This window comes from Nannospalax galili, unplaced genomic scaffold (genome assembly GCF_000622305.1).
Source record: "Nannospalax galili isolate Female #2095 unplaced genomic scaffold, S.galili_v1.0 scaffold618, whole genome shotgun sequence".
Lineage (NCBI taxonomy): Eukaryota > Metazoa > Chordata > Mammalia > Rodentia > Spalacidae > Nannospalax > Nannospalax galili.
In genome coordinates this window covers 442,854-465,498 of record NW_008341873.1, presented here as the reverse complement: position 1 = coordinate 465,498, position 22,645 = coordinate 442,854, and the positions used below count along the sequence as shown (strand labels likewise).

The 22,645-nt window shown below is 41.7% G+C and overlaps 1 pseudogene; it reads left to right on the top strand.

Annotated features, from left to right (window-relative positions):
- Positions 1 to 7,400: 7,400 nt before the first annotated feature.
- Positions 7,401 to 20,504, top strand: LOC103737652 (annotated as a pseudogene).
- The last annotated feature ends 2,141 nt before the right edge of the window (positions 20,505 to 22,645 follow it).

Below are 22,645 nucleotides of genomic sequence, written 5' to 3'. Positions count from 1 at the left end.
TTGGAGAACAGGTTTCTTCAACTGAGACCAATTCTGGTGCCTCATGTTAAGATAAGGAAACCCCCATTTATCACGTACCTTTAAGCTAAGATGTTTCAGCCAAAGTAGGAACAGAAACAAAACAATCAAAAGCTTTAAGCAAAGTATTCACTGAGAAAGTAGCAAGAATGAAGATTTGTGTAAGAGTTCAAAGCTACTAAAGTGGTATAGATACAATGTGCTTGAATAAAAATGATACATCTATAAATTAAACATTTAATCTTCAGTTGATTTGGGAGCGATGTCAGGATAACATATTTCTAGTAAAAACTCCATAAAAATTTATTTCCTAATTTCAATTTTGTTAATTTGTTTTCTAGAAATTGGATTTTCTTTAAGTTGGACAAACTTAATCACAGTTTCCTAAGCATGGTTTGTCTTAGAATATTTTTGCTTTCCATCTGTTGAAATATACACTTTGATGTTTGCATTAACCAAATTAGTTTCCGTTTGCTTTGCTTATGATTTAAATTTTTAAAAATACAGTGAGAGTCGGGCATGGTGGCACACGCCTTTAATCCCACACTCGGGAGGCAGAGGAAGGTGGATCTCTGTGAGTTCAAGGCCAGTCTGGTCTCCATAGCAAATCCAGGCCAGCTAGGGCTACAGGGAGACCCTATCTCAAAAAGACCAAAAAATAAACAAACAAACAGAAAACAACAACAACAACAACAACAAAAAACAGTGAGATAAGGATAATAAGAACTGTGAAGAAACATTCACCAAAACAAGACCAAGTATGTTCTTCTCTGGTGCTTCCTGAAGTCATGGGAGAGATCAGTATAGAATCACCACACACAGGGCCTACGAGATGCCTCTGTGGGCAAAGGTGCTTGCTATCAAGCCCAGAAACCTAAGTTTGATCCCCAAGAGTGATCCACATGGTAGAAAGAGAGAACTGATTCCCAAAAGTTGTCCTTTGACCTCCACACACATGCTATGGTGTGTACCACACAAACAAAATAAATGTAATTAAAAATTTTTTAAACTGAATAAAGCAGGGTATAGAAGAGTTAAAAATAAACAATTGCTACCCACAGTAACACACATACAAACACACACACTGTATCATTTCTTTTGTTGAATGACTCAGTAGTATATCTTTGAGAATACATAACGCCTTGGAGTTAATATGGATCATCTTTGAATTCTATACCTAATGATAATTTGAACATTTTAAGAAGAAAAACCAATCAATATAGTGGTGAGGCTACGTGATCACCCAGTCAGATTCAATTTGGCTCCTTCCAATGTCCAGTACTACATTGAGTGTTGTGGGTGATAAAGGGGGTGTAGGACACACGTCCTGTCCCTTCTCACCCCAAACTATCTGAGGGCTGAGAGATGCGCACAGGTCACTATGAATAGCCAGTTTCATACACACAAATATTGCATCAAGCAAGAATATAGTTCCAGACCATGTGACACTACTGACAAACAGGTCAATCTGCTTATCAAGTACTATTACCTTCATAGTACAGCAAATCAATACAAAAGGAGAAATAGTTCAAGGAGAAATAACATTCATGCCTATATTTACAAAGCTTCTAAAATATATTTTACACTCATTATCTTTCTTATTCCTTTGAGCAATAAGACAACAACCTGGGCCAGGACTGTAGTTCCTGTTCTGCCAATGAGGAAATTGTGTCAAAGAGGGAAAGTGACTCTTATCTCAGCATCTCGAGACTGACCCCATGTCAGATGATCTTCTCACTGTGTGACACTGCCTCCAAATGTGGTAGATGGATAGTTTTCCCTCAAAGACATCTTCAACTTGGTGGATTTTGAAGGTGGGACAAAAGATGGGTAATCTGAGAAGAATGAACATTCAGGGACCTGAGGGGTTTGAACAGAGTCAAAGGACCAATTCATACACAAAGCGGCAATAGGAGAGGGGCCTGGCTACAGTGGATGGTTCTTTTGGAGAGTAAAGCCAGTACAGCTAGAGTGGGTTGGTTAGAAGAGGCCTTGAACACAGGCTGCAAATAGTACAGAGCCATTGTGACCAGAAGTTACTGAAAATAATCCTTAAAATATTAAGTTGGGGCTGGAGAGATGGCTCAGTGGTTAAGAGCACTGGCTGCTCTTGCAAAGGACCTGAGTTTGAATCCCAGCACCCACATAGTGACTAACAACTGTCTGTAACTCCAGTTCCAGGGGAATCCAACACCCTCTTCTGTCCTCTTAAGGCACTGCACAACACAGGTGCACTAACATACATGCAGACGTAAAACTCATACACATGAAATAAGAAAATTAAAAAATGAAATAAAATATTAAGTTGTACTTAGTCATTCTGGATGTTGATGAATATAAATAGCCTTAAATATGGAAAAACAACTTGTACAAAAATGGTCATCGAAGTTTTATTTGTAGAACAATCATACCAATATCCTAATAGTGGTTATGTCTTGTTAGGTTAGTCTATATTAGGTTCTTATTTATTTCTCTATTTCCCCAAATTTTATATTTAGAAAATATATGTCTATATATACATCACACATCTATAAATTAAACATTTAATTTTATGTATTAATTGACTGAAACAAGGTCTCAATATGTAGCCATGGCTGTCTTGGAACCCACTATGTCAACTAGGCTAACCTGGAGCTCACAGAAATCTTCTGACTCAGCTTTCCAAGTCCTGGAATTAAAGGTGTGTACCGCATTGCCTGTAAAACATTTAATTTTACATTTTAAATTGAACTTATAAAAACTGTTCTTATAAAGGTCGTAGAAACCCCTCATTCACCTATTCCACATACACCAGCATAATTGTCACTGTCACATTAATATCTAATAGGTTATTTAACCACAAAAACAATTCTATTTTTTTAGAATAAACCTGCTATTTACTATGGGTCAAAAGACTGTCATCAGGAAGTTAGGATTATTAGTGGCTGAGAGATCATCAGAGGTAAACCAGGCACAGTGGAAAAGATCAGTCAAAGCAGAGAGCAGCACCCAGAGCTTGTGCTAGACACACCTACAAGAATAGAAGATGGGGCTTTGTCTGCATTCTGGCTCAGCCAGCCTTCCTGAAGATCTCTGAAACCTGTTGATGTCACCTTATTGGGAAAAGGAACTTTGCAGTAAAGGATCATGAGATGGGGAAATTATTCTGGATTATTTGGGTGGAACTTTGATGTAATCACAAATATCCTTTTGAAAAACAGAGGGAGATGACACAAACAGAAGAGAAGACAGTGTGACCACAGAGCAGAGATTGGAGCAAAGCAGATACAAACCAAAAGAATGCTTAAAAGTTATCAGGAGCTGGAAGAGGCCAGGAACAGATTCTCCCTTACAGCCTCCAGAGGGAGGGGGCATAGCCTATTATTGCCTTGATTTTGGGCCAGTTAAACTGATTTCAGACCTCTGTCCTCCAGAATGTGAGAGGATACGTTTGTGTCATTTTAAACCAACAGATTTGTGACAATTTGTAAAGGCAGCCACGGGAAACGCATACCATGACCAACAATAACATTGTAAAAATATTACCCTGGAGAAAAGATGTAGAAAGAAGAACAAATGGGCTCAAGCGTGAAATATAGAATTGGTTGTTGAGAAATAAGCAGGAAGTAGTGGAACAGAGACCTGATTGTGTGTGAAGAGCGAGGCAATGATGTGCTGGAGCTGGCTCCACGGCTTGCAGAGAGTCAGCTGTGCAACCCTTTCTTCAATTTCCCATAATGCTGGCAGCATGAAATCAGCTGTAGTGAGAGTATTTACACGATTGAAATTGGCAAACGCTATAAAAACAGGACTTCTTCCATTGAACCAATTGTTAAGCATTAATACATCACTAAAGGGAAGAAGCAAAATGGAAGAAATATAGATTTAGAACCTACTTAAAGAATAGCATTGTTGGTCATTCCACTCTTTGTTTAAATATGTCTGCGACATTAATAGAAATATGAAAATTGAAAAGGTGAGTTCAACATAAGGTTTGGATCATATATTATTTTATACTATGCCAGGAATTGGGCATATAATAGTGTTTTAAGACACAAACCCAGTCTCATTGAGTTTAAAGTCAAGCAGAAAAGACAGAAGTTTATGGTTTTAAGGGCATCTAATTGTGTCCCTCCAACAAAATGAATTCATGTGTTAAAGCTACGGTGCCCACGATGGCACTATTGGGAGGTGGTGGAAGCTTTAAGAGGAGAAATTTAATGGAAAGTCCTTGGACTCATTGGGGTATGGCCTTGAAAGGGATTGTGAGACTCAGGGCGTTCTCTGTTCTCTGGCTTGAGATATAATCTTCTTGTTCCCCTATGCACACTCTATGTAGGCCATGAAGAGATGAAACTTGAGCAGCCTTTGCCTGAGCTATGCCATTTGGACTTTCATACTCCAAACCTTGAGCTAAATAAATCTCTTTATCTAGGAATGCAGCTTTTTGTTAGGCATTTTGTTATAATGACAAACAGATGTCTTATGCACAGAATTACAATAGAATCAGGTAAGTGCCAGTAAAGATGAACTAATAAAGATGTGCAATAGAATTGTATGAGCATGCATCCCGGAGATGATATGTGGGGACTTGATAATAAGGTGGGACCTTCTTAGAGCAGGTGACCTTTGCCCAGTTTGAAGGAAGACTAAATGTTTGTCAGTTATGGAAAGTCCTGGGGAAAGGGAAATGTCATAAACAGTAAGACAGGTAAACATGAACAGTGGCTAGGAAGCTGAGACTGATTATCAAGGAAACCACTTCTCTTGAATGAAGAGCCAGAAATGTAAAGATCATTGAATGTGGTCAAATCAGGTCCAGGCTGGAATGACATTAATCAAAACCTTTGATCCAAGGGATGCTGTCGTGCACAATGTCAAGGGGCTTATAAGAGAAAACTATTCTTGGGTTGGATAAACAGAATTATAGATCAAGGAGATCAACTGGGTAGAGGAAGGGCAGGGGAATAAAGATACATTTCTCAGTGAATGGAGAGGGAATAAAGGACGTGGGATCTCGCCAATGGGTTTGTGAGGTCCTGGGAATTTGAACTGAGAAAAAAAAGGCAAAAGCACAGGCAAGTAGGCTGGCTCCAAATGTCATCTGGGTTGTGCTCCATGAAGGCAAGAAGTGACTTCCACCTGCCAGCTCAGTGCCCAGCTCTGAGTGGGCATCTTCTGTGAATACAAGTTAAATAAGTGAATGGGTTAGGAAAATGTAGTGATTGATCATGTCAATTTGATTGAATTAAGAAATCCCTAGGAACAAGACACCTGCTGTGGCCTAAGGCATTCTAAACATGATGGGAAGTTATACCAGGGAAATCTCCAAGTTGGCAGTGTAACAAGATCTGCATATAATAGCAAAGCTAGTTGACGCAGCAAGGTGGATGGGGGAAATTTCAAGGAGTCCCACCTCAAAATGAAGAGCTATAGGCAATCAATGGATGTGGATGAAGAATCAGTTTTCTCCAGGGACTGGCTCCCTGAGAGGAGAGGTTATCTAACTCCAAGTGGGCAGCCCTAAGAATAATTAATATGTGTGTGTGTGTGTGTGTGTGTGTGTGGCTCCCTGAGAGGAGAGGTTATCTAACTCCAAGTGGGCAGCCCTAAGAATGGACTCGGACTCAGTATAATTAATATGTGTGTGTGTGTGTGTGTGTGTGTGTGCACGTGCGCGCGCACTACAAGCATGCATGCATATGTAACATTAATAATCATGGGAGGGGACAAGAAATTGAGAGGCAGTGGGGGATGTGGGAGGAGTTGGAGGGGAACTGGGAGGGGATGGAAGTAGTGTGAAGACTATACTCATGTAGGAAGTTCACACAATTTTTTAAAAATTCCTATGAGATTAGTAACGCATACCTCTAGGTGTATCTATGAAAAAGTTTCCAGAGAAGACCAGATAATGAAGGCTCTGACATAATGAATGATTTTACCTAATAATGTGTTCGAACTTTGAATAGATTATTGGGAGGTAGTGGAACTTCCTGCCATGGAAAGGAAGACACTCACTGGGACATGTCCTTGGAGAGCCATATTATTCTAGGAGGTCAGGGATTTTCTTTTCCTCCACAGTTTTAGAGAGCTGTGGAGGTCAAGAAGTGTGTGGCAGGGTCAGCGTCCCTGGGAAGAGGCCCTGAGAGGCCATTGTGTGAAGCCATGAAAGTGAGGCTTCAATTGTAGTGGAGACCCTAAGATGCTGGAGATGCCAGAGCCATGGGATGTCTGCCAAGGAAGGCTGCATACAGGAAATGGAACCAGCCCAAGAGAATGAGGAGCCGTCTAAGTGTTTTGACATGGAAATAATTCCATCATGTGCCTCAGATTCAAGACACAGAACTATAGGATCTGCTGTTTTCCCTCCTGGGTTTTGGTTTTGCTTTGGCTTATTCTTTCTTTGCTATGCCACCATTCCTACTTTTGGGAATGGAAATATTTACTTTGCTCCATTGCATGTTGGAAGTATGTTATTTGTTGCTTTTAATTTTATTTTACAAGAGCTCACAGTTAAGAGAAGTAAAGAGACTTTGAAGTTTTCAACAGTGTTAGGACTATTGTTTTTATTTTGAGACTTTTTTTTTGGTCTTTTGGAGGCAGGGTCTCCCTGTAGCCCCAGCTGTCCTGGAACTCACTGTGTAGACCAGGTTGGCCTTGAACTCACAGAGATCCGCCTGCCTCTGCCCCCCAAGTGCTGATATTAAAGTTGTGTGCCACCAGGCCCAGCTATATATATGTGTGTTTTAAATCAAGTTGATCCATGGTATATTTTAACTCTAAGATTTCTGTACTGTTATTGTATCAAGACCTGTATTGCTTTCTATGCCTTTATGTGAGGTATTCTATTACAATAAATACAGAAGGGAAACAGGAAAGGAAGCATTTAGCGTTCTGTTTGCTCTGGGCACCTTGGACACAAGGCTCAAGGAAGCAGGCTTTTCCATCCTCTAAGGGTGACTATCTTCCAGTGAACTCCCAGATTTGGTTCTCCATCAGGACCATTTGATGAATCATCACTGGTGGCAGGTGTGTGAGGCTAGAGCATGCAGGGGTCTCTAAGATCCACAGTGAAAAGACCCCTAGACATGTAAAGCAGTGTGTTGTGAAAGAAAAATAAACAATTGGAACCCAAGTATCATGCCAAAGGGTTTGGATTTTATCCTGAAAACAATGGAGAAGTGCTAAAAGGTTTTAAAAAGGGGAAGTGCAGGGTCCACTTTCTATGTGGGAAAGTCAACCCTAGCAGCAATGGAAGGGAAGAGGTAAGAGGCAGAGGAATTCATTAGTCAGCCATTTCAGTGTACAACTGAATGCTGAGACCCTAAAGTAATATGGTGGTCTGGAGCACACAGAGGAGTTCAGAGCTATTTAGGAGTTTTTGTCAACCACATGGGGTGATGATGACACCAAAGACTGTGGATGCCATGATATATTGCTATTACTCCAGAGACGGAATGTAAGAGAAGGGGCTCAGGAAAGCTGAGGGCTACCTTCATAATAACCACAGTCACATTGTAGGAGTTGTTATAGTGAAGACAGAGTATAGACTGCTCTTCCAAGAGATTTGCCTGGGAAGAGACAAAAAGAGAAAGTTGAAACTAAGGAGCGGCACAGAATGGGAAGGTGCGGACTTGAATGAGCACGAAGCATCTTCAGTTTGTGCTGGGCCAGCCCTGTGCTCCCCAAATGTGCCTACAGGCTGTAGGAAGAACAAATTTAGCAATGGCCTCTCCCTTTTTGCTGCTCTGATGAAGTTGCTCTGCTCAGCAAAAGGTATTAGTGTTCTTTTAAGACTCTAAACTCCTTGTGAATCTTTCCTACTTTAGGGATTAGGAACATAGCCCCAGCTTTACATCTAGTGTTTGCAAAAGGCATCCAGAGAGGGTGGAGACATGGTGGGGGTAGGAGACTTGACTTGAGCCCAACCTCGCAGCATCTGGGTCTGCTGCATCTCCACCAACTTCCAGAAGAAATGGCATCCAGTCTGGCTTTCTTTGGTGACTGCGGCTGAGGACTGCTGTTGCTCACTTTCATCTGTACCATCCTGGAAAACTCAGCAAACTGTATGTTCTCGACATCTTCCCATCCCACATGCTTACAAGCTCAACAACTGATACCACCAGCCCCTTCCCCAGTTACCACACAAGAAAAGCATCAGATCTCTGTTAATTGTCAGATTTAGTCCTCTGTTGCTCCAAAGAGATCTAACAGCTAGATGCCCAGATGCTATATATGAGTGAATACAAGCTTCCATCTTCTGAATAATTCTAAGCACTCACACCAGTATTATCCTCCCCCTCATGCCCAGGAGTAAAATCTAAAAGCCTCCTTTTCAGATGGGGAAGCCACCAAACAAGTAGGGTAAGACAGGAAGACACTCCATCACCATCACCACCACAGTTACCAACACCTGGAGGAGATAAGAGGAAAATCCAGGGAACTTTCTTCTGCCTACCAAAGAACAATAGACAAGGGACTATGGAGTCTTTATTTGATTGTGCTGAGGATGAAAGAGGCCAATTCAGGAAGATAAAAGATGTGGGAGAGAGATAAGTGCATCTCAGTCATGTGCGTGCACTTGCACGATTTCAGGCCAGAGGACAATTTTGAGTGTCATTCTTCAGGCACTATCCACCTTTTTCTTTGAAACAGTCTCACTGATCTAGAACTCACTAAGTAGGTTAGGCTGGCTCACCAATTCTCCTAGGATCTACCTGTGTCTGCCATCCCATACTGGGATTACACCCTGCTTTTTAAAAATGAGGGTTCTGTGGCTTAAACTTAGACTCTCATGCTTGCAAGGCAAGCACTTTTCCAACTGAGCTATCTTCCCAGCCCTCAATCACCTACCCTTAATCTGAATGAAACTTCAGACCCAAACCTAATCTTTGGTAGTATCCAAATGATCACAAGAGTATATGACAAAGCAGTTCTCTAAGTAGCTGGACAGTTGGCTATCCTGCTCCCTTCACAGATGCTGTTGATAAGGGTGAAATTATGTGTCATCAAAATGCCTGACTCAGAGGCAGACAGAAGTTGACTCTGAATGCCAACTCCCTTCTGCATCACTAAGCTGGCAGCATCCCTCCTTTTCCCCCTCCACTAGCAGCCTCCTGACAGGACCAACAGGTTACTGGGAGAACCTATTTCTGTCCTGCATGGTGGGCTCCTCTTGGGTGACTTCTCACCACTAGCTTTCCAAGAGGGTCTGATTATTTGTGGACCTCTAACACTCAAAGACCCCAGGCATTTAGCAAGGATTATCTACTGGGTAGGGCAGACATGTGTATGCCTGCTTTCTAGCTATGGTTCCCTGGAGATAATTAAGTTTAAAAAATGCCTTTGAGTCTTGGCCCATCAGAGTAAAATTAGGCAAGGCCTGGAAGAGAAAAGAGAAACTACAGTTCGGGCCAATGTTCATTTCCACTTCCTTCCTTCCTTCAAACATCTTAGCAGCTAAGGAGATTTCCTTGAGGGAAAGATATGAAACCCATTGTATTTGGCCAAGCATCCTGTTTAGTGAAGGCAATAAACCATGCCAGTGAGGGAGGTGTGGAGAGTGAGCAGGGCAGGTAGGGCAGAGAGTTTTGCTGGTCTCTAGCTCAGTCCCTTTATGATTGACAGTGCAGCCCAGAAAAGTTCATGAGCTGTGCCCAAGAGGGAGCCTAGAGGAAAGCACTGGGCTGCTTCTCATGGTCTCTTAGGGTTTCTTTTCAAACCCAGAGCCCCCCACTACTCTGGAGTGGTGCTGCGGTCCCCGTGTGCAGAAGGGTCAGCCACTTTAGAGTGCATCACAGGTGGGCAGCCTGCATGCCGTGATTTGAGAGATCCAAAAAAGCTCTCAGATCATTTCTGTACTCACAAGTGTCAAAGGGCTCCTGTGGGAGAAGTACTCTGGTCTTCTCAAGGCACAGACCCTAAAGTGGTTTTATAAATACAAACCCTACTAGAATGTGACCTTGGGGAGAAGACCAGGACTGATCAGGAAAGCTCACCAGCTGCATACTTTACCTAGGACTGACCTCAGGATGGAGCTCCACTGGGAGAAAATAGTTTTGCCATTAAGTTCTAATATGATTGTGACCATCTTCCTGCCCTCAGTCATAACTGTTTTTAATCTAGAAGATGGAACTAATATCTTTGCAAAAGTAAAGGGAAATCTCGGGTAACTGTCACATACAGTGTGGATGGTAGAGGCCATCATTGTGTCTAGCCTGCTGTCCCTCAGGCCCCAGACTAATGGGCTTGTCTTTCCTCTTCATGTGTCATTCCCCAGTATATACCCCCATGCCCACCCTAAGTGTTCTCTCATATAATGTACTCTTGGCATCATTAAGTTTTAACCCTCCTTTTACAAAGTAGACAACAGTAATATAGACAGAGAGATGACAGACACTAGACCAATGGTTAATCTTTATACAAAGAAGCACACTAAATAAACACTTGTTCACATTATGGCAAATAATGAGGTCACCGTACCTAGTGTAACTCAGGAAGAATAGATTGTCTGTTTGAATGAGTACTCCCAGCGAAGTCCCACAATGTTTTCCAAACAAAGGCGTTAACCTGGGAAAATACCACCTGCTTAAGCTTAAGTAGACAAGTGCCTCGAGGAAAGCTGGAACAGTTCTCTCCCCTAAAGGTGCATCTTTTTTTTTTTTTTAAATTTTATTTGTTTTTATTTTATGTGTATGCATGTATTGCCTGCATGTAGGTAAGTGTACCCATGTTGGGCAATGTCCATGGAGGTCAGAAGAGGCTATTGGATCCCCTGGGACTGGAGTTACGGACAGTTGTTAGCTGCCATGTGGGCGCTGGGATTCAAACCCAGGTCTTCTGCAAGAACAGCCAGTGTTCTTAATTGCTGAGCCATCTCTCCAGCCCTGCATCTTTTGTTTCTTTTTGTAAATTTTTTATTGAATTTTTATGTATTTTATGTAGAACATCTTAATCATCTTTATATCCCCTTCCCCATTGGCACCTCCCATAGGTCCCCCCCACCACACACACACTGGAATTCATACATTCTGTCATTTGTGTTAAGGCCTATTGTTTCAAGTTAGTGTCGCCAGTGAGGAATGCTTATTGGACAAGTTTAAATGAGTTTATCCTATGAACCACCCACTGCAAAGGCCCTGTACTCAGTAACACTAGAAACTGAGCTGAAACACATGAAATTTAAGGTGTGCTTGGGACTATTCGGAGGGCCATCAGCCTCTGGGTAGATTTGCAGCCCACCAATCTAAAATAGTCGCCTCTAAACTTCCTTTTATTTATGGGATTAATTTTCTCTCTACCATGATTTAGTACATCAGATAAGGCTTTGAAAAGATATTATCAATTTGTTTGCAGTCTATTTCCCAGGACCTACTGGATTAAACATTTTAAGAAAAATTAAACATCATAATATATTTGTACTTATTTTAAATGTACCATGGTAGTTTTCATTTCACGTGTCTTGGGAATGCAACTTCCGAATCAGTTTACACTTGGTCTGATGCATCTTTGGAGAAGAACTTCTGCTCAGTGTGGGGTATCTTGGAGAACACCAGTCTAGATTTGCTTGGCAAATCTACATCAAGGTAAAGAATTACCATTGATCAAAACAAAGACCTTGGTAGAGTTCAACAATGCTATATTTGCTTGGAGCTCTGGATCTGTAAAGGGGGAGATAGTTTGGAGCTCTGAATGTAGACTGAGAAGTTGAGTTTTGCTCTGTGGGCAACAGGGAGCCAAAGGGGTTTTCAAGCAGAAGAGCAAGAGCGTATTTGTCTTCAATTGTTACCACTGTCTTCCCTTTCTAAACACATCTTGGAAGTATTTGTGAACTGGTCTCAACTCAGAAACTAAGCCCTTGAGTGACAGTCTGTTTCACCACTGTCTTTGGGAATCTCCTATTAATATAAACTGTCTCTGCTTCCCGCAGTACTCCCTATGTTCCAAACCAGAAGGAAATGTTTCTGGGAAAGTGATGAAATGCTATCACAACACATTCCACTAAGGGGAAAAAAAAGATTCACCACGTGATAAAGTGACAAGTAACTTTAAATTACCCAAATACAAATAAGAAAACTGAAGTCCAAAGGACAAAAGTGGTCCATCTCAAGGTCAGTGAAATACAGCAGTCAGCATTCATGGACACGTCTATTTAACAAGCTTTTTCCTGGGTGCTGGGAATACATAGAAGTAAGACATTGTCCTGTCTTCAAGGAGGGTCCAGTCTTGACATGAAGAGAAACACATGCGCTTATTACTTTAGTAAAGTACCTCAAGAGGCATTTGGAACTAGAATAAGTGATTGCTACAGTGCTATCCAACTCTGAATGTGTATTTGTTACTGACAGCAGAAGCCTTTCATAGGGTCATAGATGGTGTTTGGTGTTATAGAAAAATAGGAATGGAATACTTTGTATACATTGCAAAATTGAGAAAGGGTCAGTCCATTTTCTATTATACCAAAATAACTGAAGCCAGGTAATTTATAAGGAATAGAAGTTAAAGAGGACAAGATGGTGCATACCTATAATTCCTGCACCGAGGAGGTCAGAGGGGGAGGATCACAAGTTTAAGGCCAGCCTGGGCTATATAGCAAGATCCTGTCTGAAACAAAGAAACAAAAAAAAAAAAACCACAAAAGATAGAAGATTATTTGGTCTATGGTCCTGGGGCTGGGAAGTCAAGAGCATGGCTCTGACATATGCTTACTGCATCAATGAGGGCTTTCTTGTTGCATTTTAGCATGGCAGGGGCATCACATGGCAAGACAGCAGGCATCCAAGCTTACATCCCTCTTCTTTTATGAAGTCATTAATGCTGTCTCAGGATCCCATCTGATATTAATTACCTTTAAAAGTCTCCCCTCCAAATATCATCAACATATGAATTTGGGAACTAAATTTCCAACACATGAATCCAGGGACTTGCTACATGCTAGGCAAGAGCTGACCCTACCACTGAACATCCAGAGCTCACCACTGAGCTACATCTATAGCTCACCAACACATGAACTTTTTTTTTTTTTTTTTTTTTGTCTTTTTTGAGACAGGTTCTCCCTATAGCCCCAGTCGGCTTGGAACTCACTATGTAGACCAGGCTGGCTTTGAACTCACAGATATCCATCTGCCTCTGCCTCCAGAGTGCTGGGATTAAAGGTATGTGCCACCACACCCAGCAATGAACTTTTTGAGGAAACACACAAACCATAGCAGAAATCTTCCCAGAACTGGATAGTTATAGAGCCTCTGAGGCAGCCCCCACTGCTTCTTGCCTTTTGGTCATGTCCTGCGTAGTCTCTCGAGGTGAATCACAAATGGCCTGTGCAACTATTACAGTATGGCAAAGGATGGGATAGTAGAGATGACAAGTAGCACTGTGGATAGTCTTTCAGATCACTCTGGGGATGATAGTCCTTTGCGTTGAGGATGTTCAAACAGTCCATGGAAAGATCCATTTACAGACGAATGGAGTCCTCCTGCCGTTGGTCAGCACCAGGTTGCAAGCAAAGTAAGCAAGTTCCCTTGGGAGCAGATCCTGCATGCTGAGTTGAGCCCTAGATAGCTGTATCTCTGGTGGGCCTGTTCTATCACTCTCACGTTCCTGACTCATGGACAATGTGAGGGAGAATAGATCATTGTTATTGATTTAAACCACTGAGTTTTGGAGTAGCTTTTTCCCCAGAAGCAATGACCTAGTACCCCAGTGATCCCTTGACTATTTTCAACTTCACACTATACTAAAAAATTTTGTGTTCATATTAATTAATGTGTACAGATGCACATACATGTGTTGCATGTGCATGGAGGCCAGAGGACAATCTAAAGTGTCATTCCTTAGGAGCCATTCACCTTATTTTTTGAAACATTGTGTTTGACTGGCCTGGAGCGCACCATATAGGCTGGCCAGTAAGCCCTCAGGATCCACCTGACTCTGTTTCCCTAGTGTTGGGATTACAAGTTGGTGTCATTATGCCTAGCTTTTTTGCATGGGTTTTGGGGACTAACCTCTGGTCCCCATACTTGCACAGTAAGAACTTTACCAACTGAGGCTGAAGAGATGGCTCAGCAGTTAAGAGTACTTACTGCTCTTGCAGAGGATCTGGGTTTGGTTCCCAACACCCATATGACAGCTCACATCTGCCTGTAACTTCAGTTCCAGAGGCTCCAACACCCTCTTCAGGCTTCCACAGGCAATCCAGGTATGTAGTATGCATAAACTCATACAGGCACATACACATAACTTTTAAAAAATCTTAATTATGAAAAGAACTTTACTGATTGAGCTATCTTCCTAGCCTAGCCCCCCCAAATGTTTTAACACCAAAGTTATTAAATAATTTTTATTACTATTATATGAAGGAATTTGACAATGTGTATTGGTTTTTGTTGTTTGTTTGTTTTGGTCTTTTTGAGACAGGGTTTCCCTGTAGCCCCAGCTGGCCTGGGACTCACTATATAGACCAGCCTGGCCTTGAACTCACAGAGCTCCACCTGCCTCTGCCTCCCGGGTGCTGGGGTTAAAGACATGTGTCATTATGCCCGGCTCAGTGTATGTTTTAATAAGATCAATTGTATGTCTTTAAAAAATAATGACTGGTTAGAAAATAAGTTTATGGAGTTAGGCAGAATATTTACTTTCTTTCCAAGTCTTATTATGAAGGAGGTGACATTTCAACGCGTGTCCCTTCTTCAATTGCCTTCTTTATATGGTGGCATTTTGGCTAGAGGATTTCTTTTCTGTGTGGTAGCATTTCTGAAATAGTTATATGTGGGTTTTGTTATTTGTTTGTTTTCTAAATAGTAGGCTTACAAAAAAAATCCCTGTTTCAACTTGTAAAACAGTCTACTTCAGCAGAAATTTAGAGTGATTTTGTCAGTGGTTTTAAACACAAGAGACTTTAAGTGCTGGGTATCTTATTCGGAGACCAATTTAGCGGAGGGAAGGAAGCGTTTCTTTTACTAAAGTACAGGACAAGAGGGAATCTGTGCAGATAATAGACTGCCTCTCATAGGTGTAAATTCCAATTTGAGAAGACCTAGATGCTCAAGCAAATTAGAGAAAAATGGAACTTAGCAGATGGAGAGATGCAAACGGGGGTCCCCTGGGAGTATTGGTTAATCACTGCCCACATGAGGAACACTTAATTGAGATTTGGGAGATTACTAGAAACCATTAGTGCACCTTGTCAAGCACAGTAGTCAAAAGCCCATCTTAAAACCTAAAACTGCAGCCTTTCACTTTCTTCTTAAGACTGAGAGACGAGGTCTTAGGAATTACTTGGGGCAATTCTGTTGAACTTTCACTCAGGGGACTTGTTGGATGACAGAGGAGGCATAACTATAATCCAGCAAGCACGATGTTCCTCGCCTTGATTCTTTCCACTGGTGTCTTCAGGTTGCCAAATTGCTCTTCTGTAGGGATGTCTTTACTGTAATGTGCTCCATCGGCCACCATCTTATCTTGGATGCCCCTGAGTACACTGAAGGGACATCTTAGCGCCTGGGCATGCTGGTGAGAGATGCCGGCACAGCAACATCTCCTCTCTAGACCTTGGTATAGCAGCATGGTGTGGAAGCAGGTCCATGGGCTCTGATTCAAATCAGAGCTCTGTCATTAACATCGGGATCACACAAACAAGTTATTTAACCTCTCCAGTGCTAGTTTTATGAGACTGATGCGCTACGTACTGTGCTAACAAGGCACCTCAATGCTAGTTTTAAAATCTATCAGCATGCATTCCTTATGTTGTTACAGTGAGGACTAAATTTAAAAATAAGATAATAGCAGTGGGGTGTGGTGGTGCACAGCTTTAATCCCACCACTTGGGAGGCAGAGGCAGGCAGATCTCTGTGATCCAGCCTGGTCTACATAGTAAGTTCCTGGAACTTACTATGTTGACCTGGGGCCCTGTCTCAAAAAAAGAACAAAAATAGTAAGATAATAGCTACAGGTTATTGTATCCTTGATGTGCTAGGCATTGGATATTGATTTAGTTAATCCTCATGTCAACCTTACAAAATAGATAACTTTCTTCATTCCCCTTATGCTGATAAAACCACACAGGCACAAAGAGGTTAAGTAACTTAGTCACAGAGTTAACAGGTGTCAGAGTGAGGTTTTAAGTCCAGGTGGTCTGACCTGAGTCCATAACACTGCACTGCACTGTCTCCATGGAGACATCAGACATTAATAATGTAGGTTACTTTAATAAACACGTTCCTCCTAAACTGAAAGTTGATGTCTTAGTCTGGTCCCCACTGTCACTGGGATATTGGGGCCCAACCACAGCACCCCCCTGAAATACACATGGTGAGAACTGCCTCTAAATACCACCTCTTGAATTACATCTCTGACACCAGTGACATATTTCCTAAAGGTACCTGGTAGGTTTGGGTGCTGAGTGCTTGATGTTAACCAAGCAAGGACTGCAGAGCAAAGACAAGCAGGCAGCAAGCCAAGTTCCAATCATGGTCATCTGCAGCTTTTATCCATAAAACCAGCGGCAGAGGATGTAGAAGTCAGCAGGGCACGAGGCTGTAAGCACAGCTGGAAATACAACCAGTGCTGTGGGTAATTCCTGACTTCCTATTAGAAATAAACAAAAAGCTGGCTGTGCTGAGTTTCCCATTGGCTTCTTGGCTTGGCAGCCAGTCCCTAGTGCCTATCACCTAAGATAGCAAAGATGTTAGGCCAGTGCCACTGGACTAGAACAAAAAGGATGGGAAAGGCCATCCCCTCCCTGACCTCTGCTTCACCAAGCTACTGGTCCTGTGGGAACACAGATGCATCAGGGTTTGGGAGCTGGAAGGGGATGGGCCCAGAGTCGGATCATGGGAAGATTGATAGGGAAGGCAAAAGAGGGAAAAGAACACCGAGTGAACAAAGCAGCAAGCCCAGGACCCCTCTTCCTGTTTGGGGTACCCTGAAGCTTGACAGAAGCTCCCCACTCCCAGAGCCCTTTGGCCAGTCTGTCCTTGTAAGAGGGCCCACCTTGGTAGACTGGGTAGGGAAGACACTTTCCCTGTGAGATTAAAATGGCTGGCTCAGCCTGTGGCCAAGACCAGAAGGCTCCATTCCCGCACGTTGCCTCCAGACTTTGAACTGTTTACACCTGTCTGTGGGAAAGAACATTTCTATAGACACACTGACTGACCCAGGCCCGATGTGCCTCACCCAATGGCTCTTGTCAGCTTTCAGTGGCATGATGAGCAGCTGTCCAGCTGGCAGCATACCTGTTGGAATTGGCCTGACTTCTCTCTTCAAATGACAGTGGTGCTTTTAGGTCACTCTGTCACAGAAGTCTACTTAAAATTTGCAGAGTTCAGTGCATACATTCGGAGCCCCCTAGTTGAAAAGGCAAAATGGCAACAGTCCAGCATTAAGCCAAGTATGGGGCCCTCTGCACCTCGGGGCCCTGGATGGATTGCAGCCCACTTCACATGCATGGAGCTGGCCCTGCCCTGGGTTCAAAGAGGCCAACTTTCCATGGGCAAGGTCAACTGGGTCAAAGATTACATAGTGTACCTTCTAAGTCAATTTTATCTTGAATACAAAAATACTGTATTAAAAGATCAAATCACTAAGATTTTAACTAGTCATTACAGGAATCATAAAACTCCAGTGGGCCACATATTACCTCCCTCGGTAATACTTAACTGTTCCTGATCACTGATAAACATATTCCTAATTTTCCCCTTTCTCAGGTCCCATTGTGTTTCCCATCTCATAGGCTCCACCAAGGCTCCAAAATGTGCCCTTCTAACTGGTACAAGGATCACTTGAGGAAGACACAAAGCCATGCCACTCAGAGAAGACCAGTTCCCAGGGAAAGGGAGGTTTATTCCCCAGGTATACAGCTAGAGACTCAGGGATTCAAATCAGGGAGATTAGCATATATGCATGGAGGAAGAAAGATGTGCAATAGCTGTCAGGTTGAATGACCAAAAGGGTGGAGGCAATGTGAGGTCCAAGCCTACCAACTGCGCAAGTGAGGTCAAGAAAACATGTCAAATTGAGACAAAGCCTTCACCCTCCTGCTTATCCAGTGGCCCTGATTTCTGGCCTGCTTCCAAAGTTAACCTTTGTTGTTGAAGGAGCCTAAAGTCACCAGATTTAGCAAATAAAATCACAGAACTTCAGTCAAATTTAAACCTCAGTTAAACAATAATATTTTAGTATAAATATGTTCCTTCCAATACTTACTCTAAATATGAATTCTCATTTATTTGAAATTCAAATTCAAACAGGAAGTCTGCATTTCATCTACTACTGCTAGTTGTAACCTTGGCATCCTGTAGTACCCACCCAATCCTCCCCCAACTAGGCACTGGCTCTCCTGAGCTGTAGTTGCTCCACACTTGAGAGCTCTTCCGCAGGCTTCTGGACTTAGCTGGTGATCTACCCTGTCCAGCTCAGCCCTCCAGTTGTAGACTTCACAGACACTGTTGGAGAAGCTGCTAACCACTGTGAAAGTTAGACTGGTGCCAGGCAGACTCATCCTGACCTGCGGCCAGCCCTGCTGGGCCTCAGCACATTCCTTCCCCACTCAGCTCATCTTTGGCACAGACACCAGCAGCAGGAGGAAGGCTAAACACAAGTTGAACTCCTTTGCCAGCCTGCAGGGTTAGGCCCATGGTGGGTTAAGTTTGTGAGTATGGCTTGAGACTGTTGATTAGATAAGTTTTTCTTGATTTCATTTTTAATTCCCATTTTTGGAAATCATGAAAATTAGTTTTTAAATTATTTTATGTATACAAATGTATTGCCTGCATGTATGTAAGCGCACCAGTGTTGCACAATGCCTGCAGAGGTCAGAAGAGGGCATAAGACCCCCTGGAACTGGAGCTCCAGACAGTTGTGAGCCACCATGTAGATGCTGGGAGAAGTATAAACTTCTGAATGGTTATTGTTCATACCTCACTATTTAATATGATCTCTATATCCTTGGCATTTTGCCATAAAATACCTCTAAATATCACTGTATTAATTTTCTAGATATGCTTCTGGAAATTACCACAAACTGGGTGATTTAAGACAGCAGAAATTTGTTGGAATAGTCTGTTTTTATTGTTGTTGCTACTGTTGCTATAATGAAATACCAGAAGCTGGGTGAGTTTATATGGAAAAGAGGTTTACTTAGCTCATAATTTTGGAGACTGAAAGTCTAAGATCAGGTAACCCCATTGATTTGGCCTCTGGGAAGAGGGCCTAATGGTAAGTGGCTTCATGGTGGGAATACCTATGGCAGTGAGAGATTGCATTACCAGATAAAAAAGTTGCAAAGAGGTCAGGGCCAGGCTCAGTCTGTTATAACACCTTGCTCTTATAAGAATTCACTCTGGAAGAGTGCCAGAGCTCTTCCTGGATAGAGTGGGGCTGAGCCTTTCAGCTGTGGAGGTTCATCTCTGTCAGCCACCAAGCAGGATTGAGGAACTGGATGCTCAGTGTCCCTGGCAGCCTTTATACTTGATGATCACAGTCATGTTAAACTGCAGAATACTGGAAATAATTATGTTAATGCCAGCTTAGTTGACATAGAAGAGACACAAAGAAGTTACATCTTAACCCAGGGTCCACATGTCGCCACTTCTGGCTCATGGTATGGCAGCAAAAAACTAACGCAGTTGTCAAGTTACACTGAAGTATAGAGAAAAAATCGTTAAATTGCACAGTACTGACCAACAGATGACCGAGAGATGCTGTTTAAAGAACAGGATTCAGTGTAAAGCTCTTATCTGAAGGTGTGAAGTCATATGATACAGTACATCTACAACAATTAGAAAATACCAATAGTGGTGAAACCAGAACAATATCACACTTTCATTATACCACCTGGGCAGAATTTGGAGTCCCTGAGTCTCCAGCTTCATGTCTCAATTTCTTATTTAAAGTGAGAGAATCTGGCTCCTTGAACCCTGACCACAGACCTGCAGTGATCCACTGTAGTTGCAGGCATTGGGCACTGTGGTACCATCTCTCTGGTAGATACTTGTGTTGTTCTGATGGAAAAAGGAGATGATATTAACATTAAACAAGTGTTACTGAACATGAGAAAATATTTAATGGGCCTAATTCAGACACCAGATCAATTCAGATTCTCTTACATGGCCTTAATAGAAGGAGCAAAGTACATAAAGGAGATTCAAATATATAGAAGAGGCAGAGAGAGTTTTCTAAAGAAGATTTATCTCCTGCTTTTGATCATTCACAAAACAAAATAATGACTGAAAATTACAATGGGAACAGAATAGGTCCAGAAGATGAGAAGCTGACCAGTGATTGGTGTACAGGACTGTCTTCTAAGATGCAAGATACTGTGGAGGGGAGCCGTGAGAGCATTTTGCGGAACCATATTCAAGAGAACAGAAAGGCTAGTACAGCTCAGAAGGCCAAATGGAGAAAGAAAAATGTGGTTATGTTGGCAACCTATTCTCACTAAGATGGGGTTTGCGTCAGTCATTTTGGTCGGCGCTTTGGTTGGCTGGACACTGTTCTTGTCTTATAAATAAACAGCTTTGCTTAGCTCCTTCCTGCAGTAGTAGCTGACAGCTGCATCAATCTCAGGGGTTTGCCTGTTAGCAAACACCTCACACCCTGAAAATGGTGCAGTAGAATAGACCTCAACCAGATAAGGGATATTTACAGTCAGGAGCCAGCGTCCCCAGGACTCATCACTGCAGGTCCGTCTGAGACCCCAAACTGTAAATGGCCCAAAATAAAGACATACACATTTGGTTGGGGTTTTTTTTTGTTTTTTTTTTAAGGACCTGGTACATTTTACAGTTATGCTCATACATGTCAAGTATCATGTTTCACTGACCAATATTGAGAAATCTTTATCACAAGAATTGGTTTTTGGTGGCCTATCTGGATTTTAACCTGCACTTGACATAAACAATAAATATTGTGGGTTTATCTATATTACTAATGGAGAGAAAGTATCTTTTAAAGAATGTGTATAATGTTTAATGAACTGTTGAAATGGGCATCAACACTTTATATACTTAACCATTTCAGGGTAAATATATTTTTTAATATTTTATTTATTATTTATGTGTATGTGTGTATTGCCTGAATGTAGGTAAGTGCACCTGTGTTGTGCAATGCCCCCAGAGGACAGAAAGAGGCTGTTGGATCCCCTAGAACTGGAGTTACTGACAGTTATTAGCGGCCATGTGGGTGTTGGGATTCGAACCCAGGTCTTCTGCAAGAACAGTGTTCTTAATCTCTGAGCCCTCTCTCCAGCCCAGGGTAAATATATTTTATAAGTACCTATTTAATCTTTCATAGTCAAATGTAATTTTTAAAAGCTCAATTTGAAAATCTGTTACCATAGAAAAATAAATTGTGTGCTGATTCAATTCTATACTGGATACATTTTCCCTTTTCCTAAGAGAAGTTTGATATGAGCAGTTAGGTCTGTGAATAAGCCATTTCTACTAGATATTTCCATTTCCCTTATGCTTTACAATTTAGCCTACTTTTTTAAAGAGGAAAGCAAAGGAACAAAATTATCCTAAATATGTCTTTGAAGGAAAATTCTCCTCTCTGGGATAGTGAAATAAGAGTTGTTCAAGACTTTGTAAAAAATTGTTTTGTGCTGGACATGGTGAGTACGCCCATGGTTCCAGCACTTGGGAAACTTAAAGCAGGAGGCTCAAAAGTTCAAGGCCAACCAAGACTACATAGTAAGTTCCTGTGGGGATACAGGGGAGCCAGAAAACACCAACAGTAAGAAATTGGTTCTTAGCTGGGCATGGTGACACACACCTCTCACTCAGCACTCAGGAGGTGGAGCAGGAGGATTACAAACAAAGCCAGCTCAGCTATATAACAAGTTTGGAGCCAGCTGGGGCTATATGAGCCTGTCTCAAAAAATTGAAGGGATTTTAAAAAGTAAAGAAATTGGTAAAGCCCCTGCATGACTCATACTGTTCATTTTTTGTGAAAATGTCAATGTAATTACCCTAATGGGGTAAGTCATGATTAGTAAGTAAAATGAAGCAGTGTTTTATATCTATGATTTCAGCTCACTAGACTGAAATTTTGAAGTAAAAGAATTTCAAGTCCTTTCTAATTTCAATAAATAGTATGATGATGTACAAACCTTGCATTGTCCCTTTAACTTCTTAATGAGTATTTTTAAATGCTTAATGAACTTAACTGCTGGTTTGAATGCTGGCTTTCTTCAGTTTTCAACATTCCATTCCATGTTTGACTTGTTTGACTTAAATTTTAAATAGATGATATAAATTTAATCACTAGTAGGATTTTTGGTGGTTTTTTCAAACTCTGTGCTTTGGATTTCAGGAAAGTCACCAGGAGGTAGTGGAAAGGTTCCAAGCCACCAGGACAGTGTCCCTACTTTATCTCTTTTGTGTATAGTGTAAGATTTCTATGTAAGACATAATTATTTTAAAGGAGACAGTTATTTTAAAGCAGTTTGAAAACCATTGGTATAGACAGGAATTTTGAATTGCCTTGAGAAGACTTCCTGAATGTGTTAACCTGTACTGAAAGTTTGAAAGCAGGATGTAGGTGATATTACATATGAAATAACATTTATGTAAAAAAAAAATCACTGTGGGAGAACAACATTCCCTTCTGAAGGCAGCACTTCTTGTAGCCTAACAATCTTCCACAAAGCTAC